Source organism: Microcebus murinus, chromosome 12 (assembly GCF_040939455.1).
Source record: "Microcebus murinus isolate Inina chromosome 12, M.murinus_Inina_mat1.0, whole genome shotgun sequence".
NCBI lineage: Eukaryota > Metazoa > Chordata > Mammalia > Primates > Cheirogaleidae > Microcebus > Microcebus murinus.
In genome coordinates this window covers 16,643,762-16,663,084 of record NC_134115.1, presented here as the reverse complement: position 1 = coordinate 16,663,084, position 19,323 = coordinate 16,643,762, and positions in this window count along the sequence as shown.

Sequence of the window (19,323 nt, the reverse complement as noted above, 5' to 3'; positions counted from 1 at the left end):
TCTCTCCATTACTAGCTCATCATGAGATTACATGATCACTTAACACATCAATTCTTCAAAGGGGGCAATTTCAATTACATGGAAGCCTCCCCATTGTCATTAAGAAGGAAACATAGTAGGCGGCAAAATCCCAGGCTAAATGTGCATGCGGAAGAACTAATGATTACCTCCAAAGTCCACATTTCCTTAATTATAGCATCATGTTCAGGAAAGGTAAGTTGTTGTCAGTTGTCTGCTAGACTCTCTGAGCTTGAAAGGTTTTTGCATTTATGGGGGAAGGGAATCTGTATCATTTAAAATTGGTATGTTGTACAAAGGGAGGCTACCATCAAAATGGAATGAAATAGATTGCACTGCAGTCTTCCTTTGTAAAATAACAAATTCTCTTGAAAGAGAGAAAATAAATAAAAGAGCAAATCATCTCTGTCATTATGTATTTCTAAATCCTGCAGTCTTATGATACCCAAAAAGAATTCACTCTACAGAGTGTACACTCAAACATGAAGCAGCTTGATTGCCAATCCTGACAATTGCATAAATTAATGACAACTCTCCACCAAAAAAAAGAAAGATCAAACTCAATGATGTTTCAAAACAATGTCTAATATTTTTTTGCAGGGCCCAGATAAGACATAATAAATAATTTCAGCTAGTGCTTCTTGAGCTAGATGTGACAAGCTATGCCCTAAATGAAAAGAAATACTCTCTTTTCTGTGATTATTTTTTTCTCCGAAGGAAAAAATAAATCTAATCTAGGCCTTATACAAACCACACTATTAAGCTGGGTGCAGTACTTCTCCATAATGAAGAGGGGTGACCCATGTGCGGGCAGGTGGGGGGAGGGTGGGAGTGAAACGGAGAGGAAATACATCCCACTGACAACGGCGGAGAAGAAGAAATTATCCAAAGTCGTTTCTTGTTAGTACCAGGTGACCCTGTCACTCAAATGATTTATATTTTCCTTCCGTGTTTGTGAAACCAGTGAGGAAGGAGAGAAATATTTCTCAGGGACAAGATTCTGGCTAAAGTAATATGAGACAGAACAGTTCCATGGGAAAGAATATGAGACCAGGGCTGAGGTGTCTTGAATCTTGTTCTGGTTTCACCATTAATTTTTCCCTGTAGCTCTGGAAATGCCAGTGTTCTTCTGGGTCTTCACCGTGTCACCTGTAAAATGGATAACACCTAAACCAACTGCTTCTACTGTGTAGATAACCAGTGCTGAAAAGATCTGTAGACAGTGCTATGCAAACAGTATCATTCTAGCAAAGTGAGGCTCACTAACAGAAAAACGTGTCCCCCTCTCTATTTGTATTCACAATTTGATGATATATTTTATTAATGATGTGGTAGGTAATACTGGCCAAAAGGCAAATGGGTCACTCTAAATGGTTCTAGCTAACACCTATTAGAATCTATTTTTCAAGAACAAATGCCAAACAAGTTTCACAGTTTGTCTCAATTTACCTTTCTGGTCATTCTCCCAAACCATTCACCATCTTTCAGCCACCACAAGCTGTTGTCCTGCCTCAACTACACACTTTTTATATTGGTTCACACTAGTTTCTCTGCCTAGACCCCTTCCCCATTATAGCCCCTGACCAAAGGTCTTTGGAGGGTATTCTCCCTCCCCACCCCTACACACAAACTTCCTGAATTCTTCCTCATCTCTAACTTCCCCTTGCTCCCCAAATCTCCTCCCAGCTTCTCCTGCAGTATCCTCTTTAAGCCTTCCTTATGAATGTCCCAGCCCTCCCTTGGGACACACCCAACTGACTCCCACCCTGCCAGCCACCCACAGAATGACCGAGGTTCAGACCAGCTCATTCCGTGTTCTCTATACTCATCTGCCTGTGGCTGCAGCTGGCACCGAAGGAGGCTTCCACAGGCTCGGTTTGGAAGAAAGACTCCTCCCGGGAGGGAAGTGTGATTGAACTCCGCTCACATCTTCCACCCGCATTACTAGAAGTGGCAAGGAGGTGGGATGGGGGGAGGCAGTTCTTCCTAAGGAACCAGACACAAACACAGCTGCTCTCCATGCTAAGTCACCTTCTGGAGACCACCTGGTCTGGAGTATCCCAGGACTGCCCTCTACACCACAGCCAACCTAGGAAGCAACTCATAGGACTGATCTTGTAAACTCAAATTCAACCCAACACTCAAATAGCTCCCCCTGGCCATACTATCCTGAAGGTGCACTTGCTACTTTCCTGAGTCACCTTATATTTGACAGAAATGAATATAAACTCCTGGGGACAGCTAAGACGATGACTGGTGCAAAGTTCATGCCGTCTCTCTGATCACCAAGTTTCTACCTTGATAGTGGGGGTGAGGGATTCAGGTCATCCCCCCACCAACAAAGAGTCATTTTTAGTATAAATGTGTGTGTTTCATAAGGAAGCACATGACCAAAATTAATTGCATGTATAAACAGAGTTCCCCAAAAGACCTAAAGGGTGAGAAATCTGCTTGTGAATTCTCACAAGTGCCCTTGATGAATTGAGAGTCCCAGAAGGTTCATCAAGGGTGTGAGTGTCACAGGAGTGTCTGGATAATGTGATTCACCTTATCTGACTCTTTCCCATTGAATTAATGGAGGATTTAATTTAGATGTTGAACACATAATTGAAATATTCTGATGCACAGAATGATCCAATAAAAACAAATTCATTGCTACATCATACAAGCCTGAGATAGGCAAATGTAAAACCTTTCTATAGACGCTGTGTGCATTTTCATAGGAACAAAGCAGACAAAAAGAGTATTTCCGTGTCTTTGTCATAAAATAGAAATAGATGGCTTATGTGCAGGCATTTTATCAGTACTACATTTGTCACAGATCTGTAAATCTAGGCTCAGTGGCAAGGGGTTAATTATCTCTTTAATATCCCTGCTGTTATATGTCTGTTTTTCCAACTTTGTCATTTTGTCTCTCTTTTTTATTACAAAAATTGAATCTTTGGAGTCCCAAAATACCAGACTCTGTGAGTCAACAGCAAATGTTCCGGACTTTTAGGACTTGTTTTCCATGCAGATAGAACACATCTGAGATAAAACCCTCCAATGCAGACTTGATGGTTAACAACTTTGCTGCTGACCCAACATGTGACCCTGGGCACATCACTTACCTTCTTGGTGCAGAGTTCCTTCATCTGGAAAACCAAGGGCTCCCTGCCTCATCGGGTGCAAAGAAGGGTCATGATTAATTCATTTCCCATATGCAAAACCAGAACGTACAGCACAATAACAAAGTATATGCAATGAAGACACAAGTGTTTCCGGATTCTTAAGCAAATGAAATAAGGAATTGTTTATCTTTCAAATGCAATCGCAGAAATAATCCCAAACTCGGGAGATGTTAAAGCTTGCACTAGAAAGAAGATATTCACGGAGAGAGCGTTGGGTAGGGCTCCTGGGGAGTCTCAACCTCACTTCTCCTGCCTTCTCATCAAGATCTGATGGCATGAGCTCAGGGCGGACATTAACCCTGCCAATCTCTCATTTTCATCATCTTCAAAATGATGAGTTGGTTTTGCTGTTGCTAAGTTCCCTGCTGGGCCAGAAGTTCAAAAATTTCTATCATGGTGAAAGTCTGCTATTCCTTTCTTCCATAAACATCAATAGAAATGGCTTCATATTTCCTTATAGATCATTTATTGGTGGTCAAGTATCCAATGTTAGGCCAGAATTAATTTTATGTGCACCGAGTTCAAAAGAAAACATTTACTTTCTTTTTCTCATTATGAAATAAATTCCAAAATTTATTTCCATATAATTTAAAATTATATGGAAATATTTTTAGAAAGGGGCAGTAACCCACTATCTTACTTCATTAGTAACAAAAATTTGGTACAATTTCCTGCATAGTTTTATGAGAATACAATGTAAAACATATTATGTTTACAATTAATATTTTAATAAAAATGGGTTGATGTTACATATACCTAACATGAAACTGTCTTTGTTTTCAGACATCCTTCCTGGTCAGCAATTATAGCTCTATTTCACTCTTTTTTAGCAACTGTATCATATTCCTCAATGAGTCTGCACCATAAAGTGGGCATCCTTTTGATACATTTTTTTTGTCTAATTTTCCTCGATCAAAATTTTTCCATTCAGAATATCTTTATACCTATGCCTTTGTACATGAGAATGACTACTGCTGAATAAAAATCAACTCAAGATAGTAGCTTGAAATCATATTTTAGGATGTGTTTGGTTTTATTAACAAATCAACATATCAGTATGCACTGCTTATTCAAATATAAAACAACATACTGTCCTATAAGGCAAATGGGTGTACAGGATGTAAGTTATTATATATGATAAAAACTTAATTAGCCATTTGCCTCAAAATGATTATATCTTTTTTAAAATGTCTGCCTCCTTTGTTTGCTATAAATATTCATTTAAATACATAAAATATACTAAGCAGCATTTTGTCTGCATCCCATCAAGCAAATTCATTGAGGCATGAGGGCTATATAAGCAGTGGAGCGGAAGACCATGCTATTACATGGATAAATGCTCCGGAGTTACTGAAGCAAGACAAAGACAATCACAGGAACATGGATTTCAGAATGTGCTGAAGCAACCATGTTTGCAGGGAGGAGGAAAGGAAGGGGACTGTTCATAAATAGGAAGAACAGGGATCCCATGATATTCCATCACATCAGGTTCAAGTGTTTAGTTGGATTCAGATAAATTATTACTGTTATGCTATCTGCCTATCAGATATTTTAAATTCATCAAGAAGCCATGGTCATTTAACAGATATATATGTATATATATATATAATGGAACGTTTTATAGGATGATTTTCTTTTAATCACCCAAAGGTCTAATAGGGCGGTTGGCCTGCTTCCCTAATAAAATTTAAATAGGTTTTGCCTCAGGTCAAAGTGAAGTCATCTGTCCTAAGAGGAGTTCATCTGTGACATGCATAATAGCCGCCTAGTCTCAAGACGTGATTTGAGATTACTGCTTCTGTCGGGAAAATAAATAATCTCTCTCTCTCTGACACACACACACACACGCGCGCGCGCACACACACGCACGCACGCACACAGCCATCACAAGCTGCAGTTTACTAATCAAAACAAATTTCAGTCTGTAGTTTGTGTCTTTGCCTTATTAAGGAATGAGAGCAGCACAACCTCCTTCTATGTCCTCCTGGCTTGGTACGCCTTGTGGTTCCTCCCTCACCCACTCCCTAGGCCAGAGGTGCCCTGCCCCACCCCAGAGGCCAGACCCCAGCCAGATCCCGGTGGCCCAGAGCCTCTCTGCAGGCTCCCTTCTCATCCCTCAAGCCCTCAGGCTGTGGCCTTACATCTCCAGTGTGGTTCTGTGGCTTCCCTCCCATTTCCTGCCTCTGGCTTCATCCGTGTTTCTGTTGTATTTTCTGCTTGGCTTTTTGGTAGTGTCTTCAGCCTTGAATTCTGGCTCATGAATCATCTCCAACGCTGAGCTCAGATTCCAGGGCCCAAGCCCCCTACCTGGGAGGAGATTGGACTTACACAGGTGATAAACATTTAATTGGTCAATCGCACAATGGAAGTGTGCACACACACACACACACACACATACACGTTAATAAATGTACCTAACCATGTATACTTGGGCCTGCCTGGTTACTATTACAAGTAAAGCTCAAAAGATTTCCCCAGACTTGCCTTCTCTCCCTCCACATTTTGGATCCATTTTCTCCACGTGAGTGTCTTACTATCGTCATAGTGGTAAACTAACACGGCTGTGGCAGGTCTAGTCCTTCTGAGTTCAAACCTAGTAAGAAAAAGCTTCTGTCTCTGTCCTGGAATTCCCAGGAATACATTTAATTGCATTTTAGTAGCTTTTGGTTTATATGATGACAGTCCCTAGACCAATTGTTGTGGGCAGAAAATCTTAAACACTGCAGCCTCCCACTTTCACCTGAAGCACATGGATTAAGGATTGGAGAGAATCTCCAGGAAAACTCTAGATTTGCTGCTGGAAGAAGGGAAGATGAATGTTGGGGTGAATAATCCAGTATCTGTATGTTAAGATGACCAAATCCATTGCTGTATTTATGTTGTGCCAATTATTTAAATTAAGAGTGAGTTCAATGCAAGAGTTCCCAAATCCTTACAAAAGCAGATAGAAAGAAGCCTTAGCAATCATCCCAGCTCCTGACTCTTCAAAAGGTACTTCATGGACCAGCAACAATCACATCTCCAGGAAGCTTGTTAGAATCGCAGGCTCTCAGGGGCCTGGGAAATACTGGTTGAGAATTTGCAATTTAACAAGACTTCCAGTAGGTACTGTAAAGTTGAAAAGTAACAACCCATATTTAACTCTCAATTTACAGATCTGGAAACTGGGGTAAGGCAAAGTGTAGAATCTTGCCCAAAGTTACGCAACTATTAAATGGTAGAACTGGCACCAGAAATAGAATCCAGTCTCTTGCCCTTCAGAGGAAGCTCTACTCCAAATTGACACTATTTTGCATGGTGCACTTTTCTCTCAATCATAATTATGTTTGCAATTATTTTGTTGTTGTTATCAAAACGTGCATATCAGGATATGTCATAAGCATTTAGCATAATCGTTCAGAAGTACAACTTTGCAGTCAAAGAGGCCTGGATTCAAATCTCAGCTCTAGCACTTCTCATTCACAAATCTGGGAAAGCTATTTGACCTCTGTGAAATGGAGTTCTCTCACCTGCCTCATAGAATTACTATAGGAATTGAAAGAGACAAGGCATCTATGTATATTTTATAGGTTAGAAACTGAATGAACATTTGGAATCCACAGAGCTCAAAAATATTATTTTTTTTATTATTACTTTTCATAGAACAATCTTTTTCATGCTTTTGGTTTTTGTATTTTTTCCATCTATCTTTTTAGGCATCACAGATATAAGAATGGGTAAGAATGATTACCTGCCATTGAGGAGATTATACTCCATCAGAGGAGATAGAGTGGCAACAAAGTGGGTGTGTGACAAACGCAAAGCCGTCGGCATGAACACAGCGTCTCCAAAGCTCAGAGAAGAAGCAACTATTTTTGCCTAGAAAAGGAGGATGAGGCTTCACAGAAAAAAAAAAAAATCACATAAATAAATAAATTCACATACTATCACACAAATTAATGGGAGCCTTAACGAGTATTCCACGAAATTTAGTTTTTGAAGAATCCACCGGCATTTGGCGTTGACAGTTGAGGGCATGAACGAGTAGGTAAGACAGCGCCCACAACAGAGTCACGGGCTCATAAGACGCAGAGCTGACGTGAGCTAGGATGAAGGCCGAGGGGCCCCCCAGTATTTCCCCGCTGCCATGCAGTGGAGTGGGGCCTTGTAAGTGGCTGTGACTGGTGACCTGAGGGCAGAAGTGATGAGTATCCGCTCCAGAACAGAGCTTGGAAGAGGAGGCCCAGGCTCCCTCATTCCAGCCGGTGCTCCTAAGACGGTGCTGCTTCCGGGATGGCGCTGCAGAGAGTCGCCTGCGGCCCAAGATAGACACGTTCGATGAGTGAGAAAAACACTGGGGTGGCGTTAAATTGCTCAGATTTGGGGCTTACTTGTTACCGCAGCATAACTTATACTGACTTAACATCCTGATGTCAGTGTTCATGGGGAGCGACTCCTCGTGTGACAGTTGGGGAGCGCATGGCCTCAGAAGGGACTGGCCTCACATAAGGTGGGGGGTGGGGCTTAGTGCTAAACCTATCTCAATTCTTTACTAAGTAGCAATTTCTTTTCCTTTTCTTTCTTTCTTTTTTTTTTTTTTTCTTTAGAGATGGGATCTCACTCTGTCACCCAGGCTGGAGTGTAAGTGGTGCAATCATAGTTCACTGCAGCCTCAAACTCTTGGGCTCAAGCATCCTCCTGCCTCAGCCTCCTGAGTGGCCGGGACTACACGTGCAAACCACCAGCCCAGCTAGCAACTTCTAATCATATTTTCCTTCCTCACACGATAATGTTTTTCAGGATTTAATCTTGAAATCCTAATAAGGGCATGCACTGTGGCGTAGCCAATGAAACCTCAATATGTCATTGGGTCATAATGTATTTCAGTATTACAAAAAGCAGTTATGAATTGCCCTAAGCAAAACAAATCCATCTGCGTGCCTTTGCATGCTACTTCAAAGCCACCCCACTTCCTAAAAATCAAACTTCTCAGGAATAAATAGGCTACAAGGTTGAGTCGCAGAGAGTGTCACTTTTAACCTCTAGCAAATTTTCACAGCTGAGTGGCAAACTCCTCCCAAACAACATTTCTAATGGGAGGCTGACAGACTTCTAACTAAAGCAGTTCCAATGTGCCACTATAATAACCTACTTCTTTTGATTGAATTTATTTTTAATGATTATTTTCCCTGCATGCCAATCCAACCTGTGCTGCCAACCCAGATAGAGGGGGAGGGGAGGAAGCGCCGGACGGAGAACGTTGTCTTGGGCTGCACTGCCACCTAGAGGCGGTGATGGAGAACTAACCTGCTGCCATCGGAGAATGGCGGCTGTTGGGTTAAAATGGGACCTCTCTTCCACTGCATGGGGCTGGGCAAAAGAACTGAAATTATTCCCTCAGTTTCACTTAAGCAAAATAGATTATGAAAAGAAAACAAAAAGTGTCACCATGAGTGTGTTCGCTAAAAAATTACTACTGGCCTTAAAGTGGAAAATCCTCTAAGGAAAAAGCTTTTTATTTTTCTGCAGTTCTTTTCATTATTATAAACATTAGATTTGATTTGCACCTTGAACTTAATTGACAGAAAATCGTTTGGAAATGGAATGTTACAAGTGTCTGAATAGGTCCATATGCTCTAACTGCAATTCAATTTCAAAGATAAAATGTATTCAAAAGTTATTCAGGGTCAACTCAGAGGACAAGAAGTATTGCAGGGACAGAGAAAGGACAAGGACAATGACAAGTCGTAGAATAAGTTCTGCAAGTGACAGAATGGGACAGATATATTCCCGAGAGCCATCACTATTTTGAAGGCAAACTCAAAGAGTCCTGTTGCTGTTGTTGTTGACAAGGTCTCTGTTTGACTTTCTCCTCAGGCGATGCGAACTTGCACACAAATGCAAACCAGTTTAAATAAACATGAGGAACTTGTATTTCGTGAAGGTATTTCAAAACTATTAATAATACAATGAAAATAAGACAATGAAACACAAGTTCATGGAAAAGATAATTTAAACAGGCTTTTGGAGAGATAATTTAGTCATTATGGATGATATTTGTGGTAAGAGATAGGAAAAATCTGAGACCAACCATTTCATGAGCTCAGGAATTTTCAGCTGCAACATCTTTGTGACATTTGAAGCCAATAAACGATGCCTCCTCTTTTTGAACTGAAGGAGTCCGAATACACTCAGTAACACATCCTGGGTACTATAGACCATGTGGCTCACTTTGTATCAATTCTCTGAGATGAAAGAATGATGTGGAAAGGACAGCAAAGCAAAGTCACAAAAAGGAAAAAGACAATATTTTGCAACACAAAAATTTTATTCCCCATACAAGTACAAAATTCAAAACGAGGCAACTTAACAATCCCACTCATTGGAAGATGTGGCCATTTTCAGAAGAGCAAGACTTGCAATGGTTAACTGTTTATGTTTTTAAGTACTTACTATAACTCTGGCACCAACTTAGTGCTTTACTCATTTAGTCCTCAAACACCCACATACATGGTAGGTACAATCATATCCCCATTTTACAGATGAGGATCAGGAGGCATAGATAGGTTAAGTACACATAGAGGTAGAGACTGGATCCAAACCCAGGTAGTTGAGTGTGTCTATGAAGACTATACTCTTAAATACTAAGTTTAATACTGTCTCATTAAAAAAAAAAATTTCTATAGGACAACTCAAGAAAGAGACTGTAATGCTTTTTCCTGTGAGGTTGTTCAAGATGGTGTCTGCAAAAGGTCATTTTGTGAAGGTCATTGTCCATACCTGCTGCCACCATATAGACTTTCTTTACTTCTTGGATACCCGTTCAGGTCAGACCATCATCTAGCTGATAACAGGGGCCATAAACCGCAGGAGTGCTTGGGACTTGATGGCTTTTTCTCCTGGATCCTTCTGTGGTTGAAGCTAAGCCAGCCCATTTGTCAGTCACCCCACGAGGAATTTCCTTTTTTCACTCAGTGTTTATGTGCGCTTCCCCCTCCCAGGCTTTGGGCAAAGGTGACTCTTCGGAGGTCAATTAGTATACCATGTCTGCAGTAGATGCTCGGTAAATATTTTAATAGGATCAATGGAAGCATTTCCGAAGCTTAATCAAGCCAGAGGCATTTTCAATATTGATGGGGTTCCTGGCAGCACTTCCGACTGCACCCCAGGTCCCAGGTGGTTGAAGATAGAAAGGGGTCGATGGCCTCATAGGCATTCATTGTTCTCCCCAAGATGCCCTCTGGGAGAAATGAAATACTGAAAGCCTCACTGATAAGAATTTTACTGGTTAAAAAAAAAATCAGCCAAGGGAAATAAAGCTCATCTGCAAATGTCATTAAACTAGATGTGTCTTTGTTGTACCTTGTAGATTCTTCCGGTCAGTGAGGGTCAAAAGGAGGTCATTGTAACTCCCAGAAGCTGCCTCTGTTCAGTGGGTTTAATTATCAAGTCTCATACTAACAGCATATAATAAAATCTATTAATAAATCATCCACTGGGTTGGAGAAAAGGGAAATGGAGGGATATGAAATCTGTAGGCACACTCTTAACACTAATCCCATTGGACTGTAGCTTCTGTTTCTCTCATTCAGAAGTATTGACTGAATGAATGAACAAAAGAACCAACAAATCAACCAATGAGGAAAAAAGCCAATGACGGAACCCAGATCTCTTGGGCCAATCAAAGATAACATGTTGGCCATAGGCAACCCCCCCCCCTTGTACATCTGTACAATGGACAACCACGTGGACCATTTTCTCTTTGTATCTAGGCAGGGTCTGGAGCCAGAAGGTTCATGCTGTTTAGCAACCTGGTTGGCCTGGCCAGGACTTGGTGGCCTGTAGCAAGCCTAGCACACGGAGCCAGACAGAATTCACAGCCTTGTGTCCAAGAGAGGGTGCCAGGGACGGAAGCCAGACAAGCCCATCTGAAATGAGTTGTCTGGACAAGGAAGGCCGCTGGTGGGTATTGGGAATCAAGAGAGAGCCAAGGTGAGGATCCAAGAGGTCACAGAGCCACAGAGGATGAGCCAAGCAAACTGCAGTGGATGGGCCACAGAGCAGTGGAGACCACAAGCATGTTGCTTGTCTAATCTTTCTTTTGGCTTTATGCTTATTTTTAAAACTCAGTAATACACGTACCTAGAGCACATCTCAAAAGGTTCCAAAGGGTATTCTGAGTGGTAATCTCATTCTCACTCTAGTCTCTCAGTTCCCCCATTCCCTTCTCCCGAATTTCTTCTGTATCCTTCCACAGATGGCCCATACATGCGTAAGCATGTATGTATCCACATCCTTTATATCACAAACTATATCATAGGATACGTCTTTCTTTTTCACTTAGCAATACACCTTAGAAATGTTGCCAGAGCAATATATGTAGGGATGGTTCATTCTTTTTAATGCTGCATGATATTCCATTGTATAAATGTACTGTATTCAATTCAACTAATTTTTTAAATGTATTTTTAGGTCGTGTCCAAATTTTGCCACAGCAGATAATGCTGCAATGATAATGCATTTTGGATGTGTGTGGACATATCTGTAAAAGTGAAACTCCTGAATCAGAGAATACATGCATTTTAAATTACAATAGATATTTGCCAAATCATCATCCAAAGAGATGATACCAGTTAATACTCTAAACTATGAGAGTACCTACTTCCACAAATACATGCTAACACACTTTACTATCAAACCTTTGAACTTGCCAAGCTGATCAGTAGGAAAAGTGAGATATCATTATGGTTTTTTAAATATGTACTTTTCTTATAATATATGATCTTAAACTTTATATGATAAAATCTGATTCGGACAAAAATTGGTCAGGATTTCTTGGTGTGACATATATGCCAAGAATGGTTCAGACCCATTGCCCAGGCATGCAATCAAATGGGCCAATATGCTGGGAACCAAGAGACCTGGGTTTGAAATTTGAGGTAACTGCCCATTGATGAAGCACCTATGCTGTGCAGACATTTTTGTGCCTCAAAATGAGCAGAATTTTGCTCTTTCATTATGTTATTATTTATCTTAAAAAATCAGATTAGATGGTTTTTCTAAAGCCACATACCTGATAAGTGGTAGAGCTAGACTTGAGTCCCAGTCCATTGAACTCCACATCCTGTGCTTTTTCCAAGTCCCAGCTTCACTAACTGCTAATTTGGAACAAAAAGACCAGTGGATTTGAGATTGGAAAACCTGGCTACGTCCATCAATCTGCTATTCACTAGCCGTGTAACCTTGGGTAGGTAGACGATTTAACCTCCTTTAGTGGGGGTATCCGTTTTCTCAACTAATTTGTCAAAAAAACCTGGGATTGCTCCCTTAAAGTTGTTCCAGGACTCAGACTTTAAGATCTTGGAATATGGCAAAATTTTTGACATCTTACAGGTTAGAAAAATAAAAAGCAAGTGTCCTGGATTACCCAAAAGCATCATCAACTCCTAAAAATTGAGAGCTGATTATATTTAAACACCCTATTTAGAAATAACTACTCTAAACTACCACAGATGAACTGTTGTGTTGCTGCTTTTTTTTAGAAAAACACTTTGAAGGTGTAGGCCTTTCCTTTTCTTTTCTTTTTAATGTATTTTTCCCATTTGGCTTCTTGAATTTCCTTACATTCTGGCTGTGTCTCTCCAGATAATCTGGGGAGCCAGGGGCAGCCTGCAGCTCCTCTCCTTGTAAAGACAGGCTGGTGGGAGGACCCAGACGGAGCTTCCCGATGGCCCAGACCTCCCAGGGCCATTAAATCCCTTCTGAAAATGAGGTTATTGGGCTCTTTATGGAGAAGATTCTTCAAGAAGAAAAAAAGTCTCTGCAAATCACGTGCTCACATTTGTATAACTCCTTGGCCTAACAATCACATACCCCATTTCATTTGCTGGTCTAAGCAGGGAACGGGGAAGACAGCCCAGCAAACAGCTAGAAAGAACATCCACACCAACCAGTGTCAAGCAATGCGCAAAGTGCTTAACTTGCTTTACCTTTTACTCTAAACAGTCCTTAATATAAATAAGACAGATGATGAAACTAAAACTCAAGATGCAAAGCTGCTCCGGCCGGCACAGCACCCTCTGGCGGGGATGCAGAGCTGCGGCGGGGAGGTGGCAAGCAGCCCGGCCAATCGCCTGACATTTTCCGTCACCAGAAGTCTAACCACAAGTCTGACTGCTACTCTATGGTGCTCTCTAGGGGATTTCTAGCATCCTTTATGGCAGAGCATGTGCACATGGTCAGTGGCACATGCCTCAGTGAGTATTTACAGTCACTCATCTTTGTACTTGCCTAGTGCTCCCACTGAAATCGCAGTGAGCCTAAAATTCTCAGGAGTATAAATGCCTCAAAAGGCCATATAAGTTTATGGTCATTTGAACAGTTCCAGAAACAATAAGAGGCACAGAGTAGACAACCCAGTGGCTGGTAGAAAAATCCTTGGAAACCCACATCCTCCCAGTTGGTATGCAGCTGGACTTTATTAATGGCTCATTTTCTGCAGTTGATGAGAAGATGGCCTCTTTCCTGATCTTGTCAACTAACTGATAATGTTCTTCAAGAATAGGAGCAATCTGTTTTTGTTTTAATTTCTGCCCAGCCTTTCAAAGAGCTCTCCCCCTAATCAGTGCTATATAAATGGCTAGTTGGCCAACTGTCCGTCAAGTTGTGTTCATCTAGGTAAACAATGTTTGAGATGATTAAGTTGCTCATTTTCTGTTCTCAAAGGACATTTAGGAATTTCTTTAAAATCACCGATACACCTCATATATTTTGGCTGTGTATCTACTTAGTTTTTGAAAATCAGAAGATTAAAAAGGAAACTATCAAAAATAAAGCGTTCTTTCTTTTTTAAATTTAAATCACCTTGTAACTTGGGAATCATGAAAAGAAAAAGACAATTGCATAAAATCACTGTGTATGTTGCAATGCACAGAATATGTTCCCAGGGTACTAATCCACAAAGACTCTGAATACATCGCCTTACCGTCAAAGGGACTTTGCGGATGTAATTAAGGATGTTGAGACGGAAAGATCATCCTGAGTGTTTCAAGAGATCTCAGTGCAGTCACGAGCATCTGTGTAAGGGAGAAAGGGAAGCAGGAATATCAGAGTCAGAGGAGGAGATGTGAGGTCGGAAGCCAAAGATGAAATGATGCTTTGGGGAAGAGGCCATGAGCCAAAGCATGCAGGTGGCCTCTAGAAGCGGGAAAAGACAAGAAACAGATTTTCCCACAGGGCCTCTAGAAAGAAGGTCATCCCGCTGACACCTTGAGTTTAGCCCATAAAACCCATATTTGTACTTCCGGCCTTCGGAACTGTAAGATAACTTTGTGTTGTTTTAGGTAATGAAGTTTGTGGTAGTTTGTTAGCTCAGCAATGGGAAAGTCATATAGATCCAGCAGAAAAGCAAGGCATCATAATATATATGCATACTAACTTTTTTGGCTTTTCGATATCAAAACTAAGAGATGTGACACGTCAACAAACTAGAAAGGTTAATGGGTTAATTGTATTTTACATTCTCTGTTTTACTTTTGAACTTCAGCAGAAAATGACCTTCTCCCACAGGCACTGGGCCGCAGACAGAATCAGTGGGCAGGCTGCGGAAGCCAGTGTGGTTGCAGGCGATAAGTAGAACCCAAGGCGACCCTGCTCGCGCACGCCGTGCCCAGAGCGTCTGTGGTCCAGCCAAGGCGTCCACCGCTGCACTCGGCCACGGCACTGTGCTGTGAGTGGTTTCGTGACTGCCCTTCCAGTTTGCATCACTCCTTTAGAGCTAGGTGCTGGCTGGAAGGATGGGATGAGCTAAATCTAGCTTATATTTATATGCCCACACCCTAGGTTTTAGGGGACGTGGACAGGCAACGTTTGTTCCTTTCAGCTTCTCAAGTGACAGGTGGAGTTTTGTTCTCCACCAACATCCACATGGTGTGGGGTTCCCCCTAAAAACAAAAAGGGCGTTCAGATGCAGATAGAAAAAGTGACAAACATCTACTACGGAGTCTAATACTCTAAATTGTCTAATTTATTGATTATTATCAATAATTATCATTATTAATCAAGAAATTTGAAATGCTATTTTGAAGACCCTGCATTTATTAAAAACATAGGCAAGTGACTTAAGAGTTTTTCAAGAAAATTCAAATATATATGTTAGAGAACATTTTCAAATTGTGTTCCATAGAACTTTTTTTTTTTTTTTTGAGACAGAGTCTCACTCTGTTGCCCAGGCTAGAGTCCCGTGGCATCAGCCTAGCTCACAGCAACCTCAAACTCCTGGGCTCAAGCAATCCTCCTGCCTCAGCCTCCCGAGTAGCTGGGACCACAGGCATGCACCACCATGCCCGGCTATATATTTTTAGTTGGCCAATTAATTTATTTCTATTTTTAGTAGAGACAGGGTCTTGCTTTTACTCAAGCTGGTTTCAAACTCCTGACCTTGAGCGATCCTCCCACCTCAGCCTCCCAGCATGCTAGGATTACAGGCGTGAGCCACCGCACCTGGCTGGTAGAACTTTAATCTTCTTTCTTCCTTCCCTTTTTTTCTTTTTTTATTTTCTTCCTGTTTTTCTTATTTTTTTTTTCCTTTCTTTCCTGAGAAAAAGTTTTTTTCTTTTTTTTCTTCCTGTTTTTCTTATTTTTTTTTTTCCTTTCTTTCCTGAGAAAAAGTTTGATTTTTAGCCTCATAGGAGTTTCCAAGAGACCCTCTGGGTATATCAATCAAAATCTGATGGGTTGCTCTTTGCAATCAGGGCTCAGCAGAGACAGGTAATGTGGAAAGACTCTAGTGTGAGCTGAGTGCTTACTGGACACCCGGCAGCAGTGTAGGCAGGAAGAGCATGCTGGTCTGTGTTTCTTTCTTCCTTTTCTACATCTCTTTGTTTTTTATCCCCCCTCCTTCCCTTCCTCCCTCTCTTCCTCTCCTCCTGCTCTCCTTCCCTCCTTATTTTTTATTCCTTCCTCCGCTTCTCTCCCTCCCTTCCTTCCTCCCTTCTCCCTTTTCTTTTTGTCTCCACACAGCCTACACCAGCCACCATCTCTCAGGAGAGGTTAAACCAGAATACAGCGCAGTAGAAAAAAGACTGCATTGCCATGGTTAAATGCCAAGGAACTTTGGATCTTTAGGGATGGACTAAACAGCTCGTGTCATTGCTTATAAAAGTGTCTTGAACTCGGTGGAGGTTATGTTGAGAAAGAAAATTTATATTTTTCATTTTTAGCTTTCAGTTCCATTTTTCCACAAACTTTTTGAAGTTCCCTCATACAGTATTGATAAGCTTTTTTGAGACTTTGAATGCTTTGAAAATGTCATTATTATTCCCATTTTTTAAAATAGTTTGGCTGGGTGTACAATTATAGGTTGGAAATAATTTTCCTTCAGGAATTGGTGGGTGTTGCTTCACTGTCTTCTTGGTTTCAGTGTTTATGTTGACATGAGAATAACCATTCTAATTCCTGTTTTGTAATATTTTTTCCCCTTTCTTTCTGGAAGCTTGGAGAATTTTTTTTTCTTAAGGCATAGTATTCTAATGACAGTGTACTCTATTTCCATCTATTCTCCTGGGTTCTAGGTAGGATCTTCCAATCTGGCAATGCATGCCCACTTCTGGAAATTTTGTCTTGAATTATTTATGATTTTGTCATTCTGCTTTCTCCGTGCTATCCTTCTGGGATCCCTTTTTTTGGATGTTGGACTGACTTCCTCTCCTGTTTTCTCTTTGTGCTCATCTTTCTGGAAGGTTCCTCAAATTTATCTTATATTGTTGCCATTGTAACTTCTGCTATCATGTTTCTAATTTCTAAAAGCTTATTTTTGTTCTATGAAAGTCCTTATTGATAGTACCTTGTTCTTGTTTCATGGATGCAATAGTTATATCTCTCTGAATATATTAATGATCGATTTTCTCCCTCCACATTGGCTGTTTCCCAATGTTGACATTTTCCTGTTTTATCTTGTCTGTCTGCATTTTCATGTTTAGAGGCTTTCCACAAATATCCAGTGATCCTTGGATCACTCAGGGGAGCCAAAATCCTGGTCGAAAGTTCTGAATGTGGGGAGGGACTTTGCCAAGATTGAACTTTAGGGTGATCAGGGGAGTCATTTGTTGGAAAGATACCTGATGTCAGTCTCTTTAGGTCTTTCCTCTTGGCTGGTCACACCTCAGAGAAGAGTCTTTTCAATCTCTAGAAGATAAAGGGATCGTGTTCTGAAAGCTGAGTAGGGAGTATCAGAATTTAGCTTTTAGCACTCAGAACAGAAGCACTCAGAACTCACTTAATTCTCCTGATTTTTGAATAGCACCACCAGCACACTGGCCTGTGCTTGGTATCCATCCCTCACTGTGGAAGCCCTCTGTTTTACTCAACCAGAAAAAACATCACCAGACTTTGGTCAGGGCAGTGGTGGTGTAGAATGGGAGAACAACACTTAAGAGAGAACTGCTTCTCAAACTGCTTCCACTCCACCTCCCCTCACACCACCAGAGGGACCTACTTTGGCCATTTCTTGAGCTTTTTGTAAACTCCCTGATGCAAATCTAGATTGGTCTCCACTCCTGGCTAAACATTCAGCTTTCTTGGGTTTGTTAACTCAGTACCCAATTATCCATCTGCTTTCCTGCTTCACAATTTTGAAGCTATTGTCTTCTATCCTCATGAATTGATATCTTTAAAAGAAAAATCCATTTGACTCTAGTTTTAATAGGATTTTAGAAAAGAAAAAGATACATCCTGTCACCCTAGAAAACATTCAATATTTCTGATTCTTAACCAGACTATCTTCAGTCTTATTAACAGTGTGCTAATTTGTGAATGTCTTCCTGTTGGCTTTGTTTTAGTTTTGCTTTTGTTTTGAGAGCTTTATGCCTTCTCTTGTTTTCTTAGCCAGTGTCCACAGTAGAAGAGGGCTAATTTTATTGAGCTGGTTTTGGAGCCACAGTAAAAGGCGGGAAGTGGTGAGCATGTTCCTGCAAAGGGTACGTTATATTAATATTTGACTTTTAATACACTTGATGGCCAAGAAGGTCTGACCACATGTATTGTCTTCTGTGATGTCCATCTTGCTAACATACAAAAAAAGCATCTGTGGTTTTAGTGCCATGCTCCCCTTGCTTGGAGCTTTAAGTGGAGCATATCAGTAGACAGAGGTCAGGAGTGGGGTGACAAAACAGAGCAGGAGGACCAAGTTCCCCTTCCTACAGTGGCTCACTGGCTGAAGCAGCCCTGAGCTGGAGGAGCGAGCGGATTTGACACTGCTACGTCAAGCTTGGGGTTTTGATTACTACTTGGGAATACGCATCCAAATATAAATGTTTGCAATTTAAATACAGTATATGTTTCTCACCTAGGGCAAGGACTCCTAACTTGGGCCCCTGGGCCCCAGTGTCTATGGATAGAAATCCACATTTCTATCTTGGATAGGAAAAATAAATTACATGTTTATTTTCACTAAACTCTAACTAAAATTTAGTATTTCATCTAATAATATAAAATGCTGGCAACAAACCTCAGGATTATCAGTACCTGTGACTGTGTCACAAAGAGAAATCACAGATGTTCACAATTCATGTTCGCTGCTTGCAGATGCCTTGAAATACTGTTTACCTTCATCACTATGGCTAAATGATGGTGGCCATTAGACCCATCGCCAGATCTTCTAGTTTTAATGTGCCAGAAAAGCAGCACAAACCCTGCTATTATCACAAAACTCAAGAATTATTCTGGGAGCAGTCTTCCAATATCATTGCTTTCCTTGATAACCCTGCGTATTTTATTTTATTCATTTAAAAAAGATGATTCTGAGGGGTTCCTGGGCTTCAAAGAGGTCTGTGGCATAGGCAACCTCAGACCCTGATCTAGCAGGGTTGGCAGAGTCACGAGCTTGCTGAAGTGTGCCTCCAGGGTGGGGGACGTTTACCCCCGCTCAGCGAAGTTGAAAGGGAGGCAGAAAGCACTGGACATGCCGGGCACACGGATGCACTGGTCATTACAAGCCAGACAGACACAGTGGTGAGGTGGGCACTGGGGCAGATACGCATGGAGGCGAGAATCTAGCCTAGATGTTGGGGCTGAGCACAGCTGCTTGGAGTGGTCTCTGAATTGAGATGTGCAGGGTGTATAGCAGTTCAGTAGGGACACTTGCGTGAACAGCAGTGTA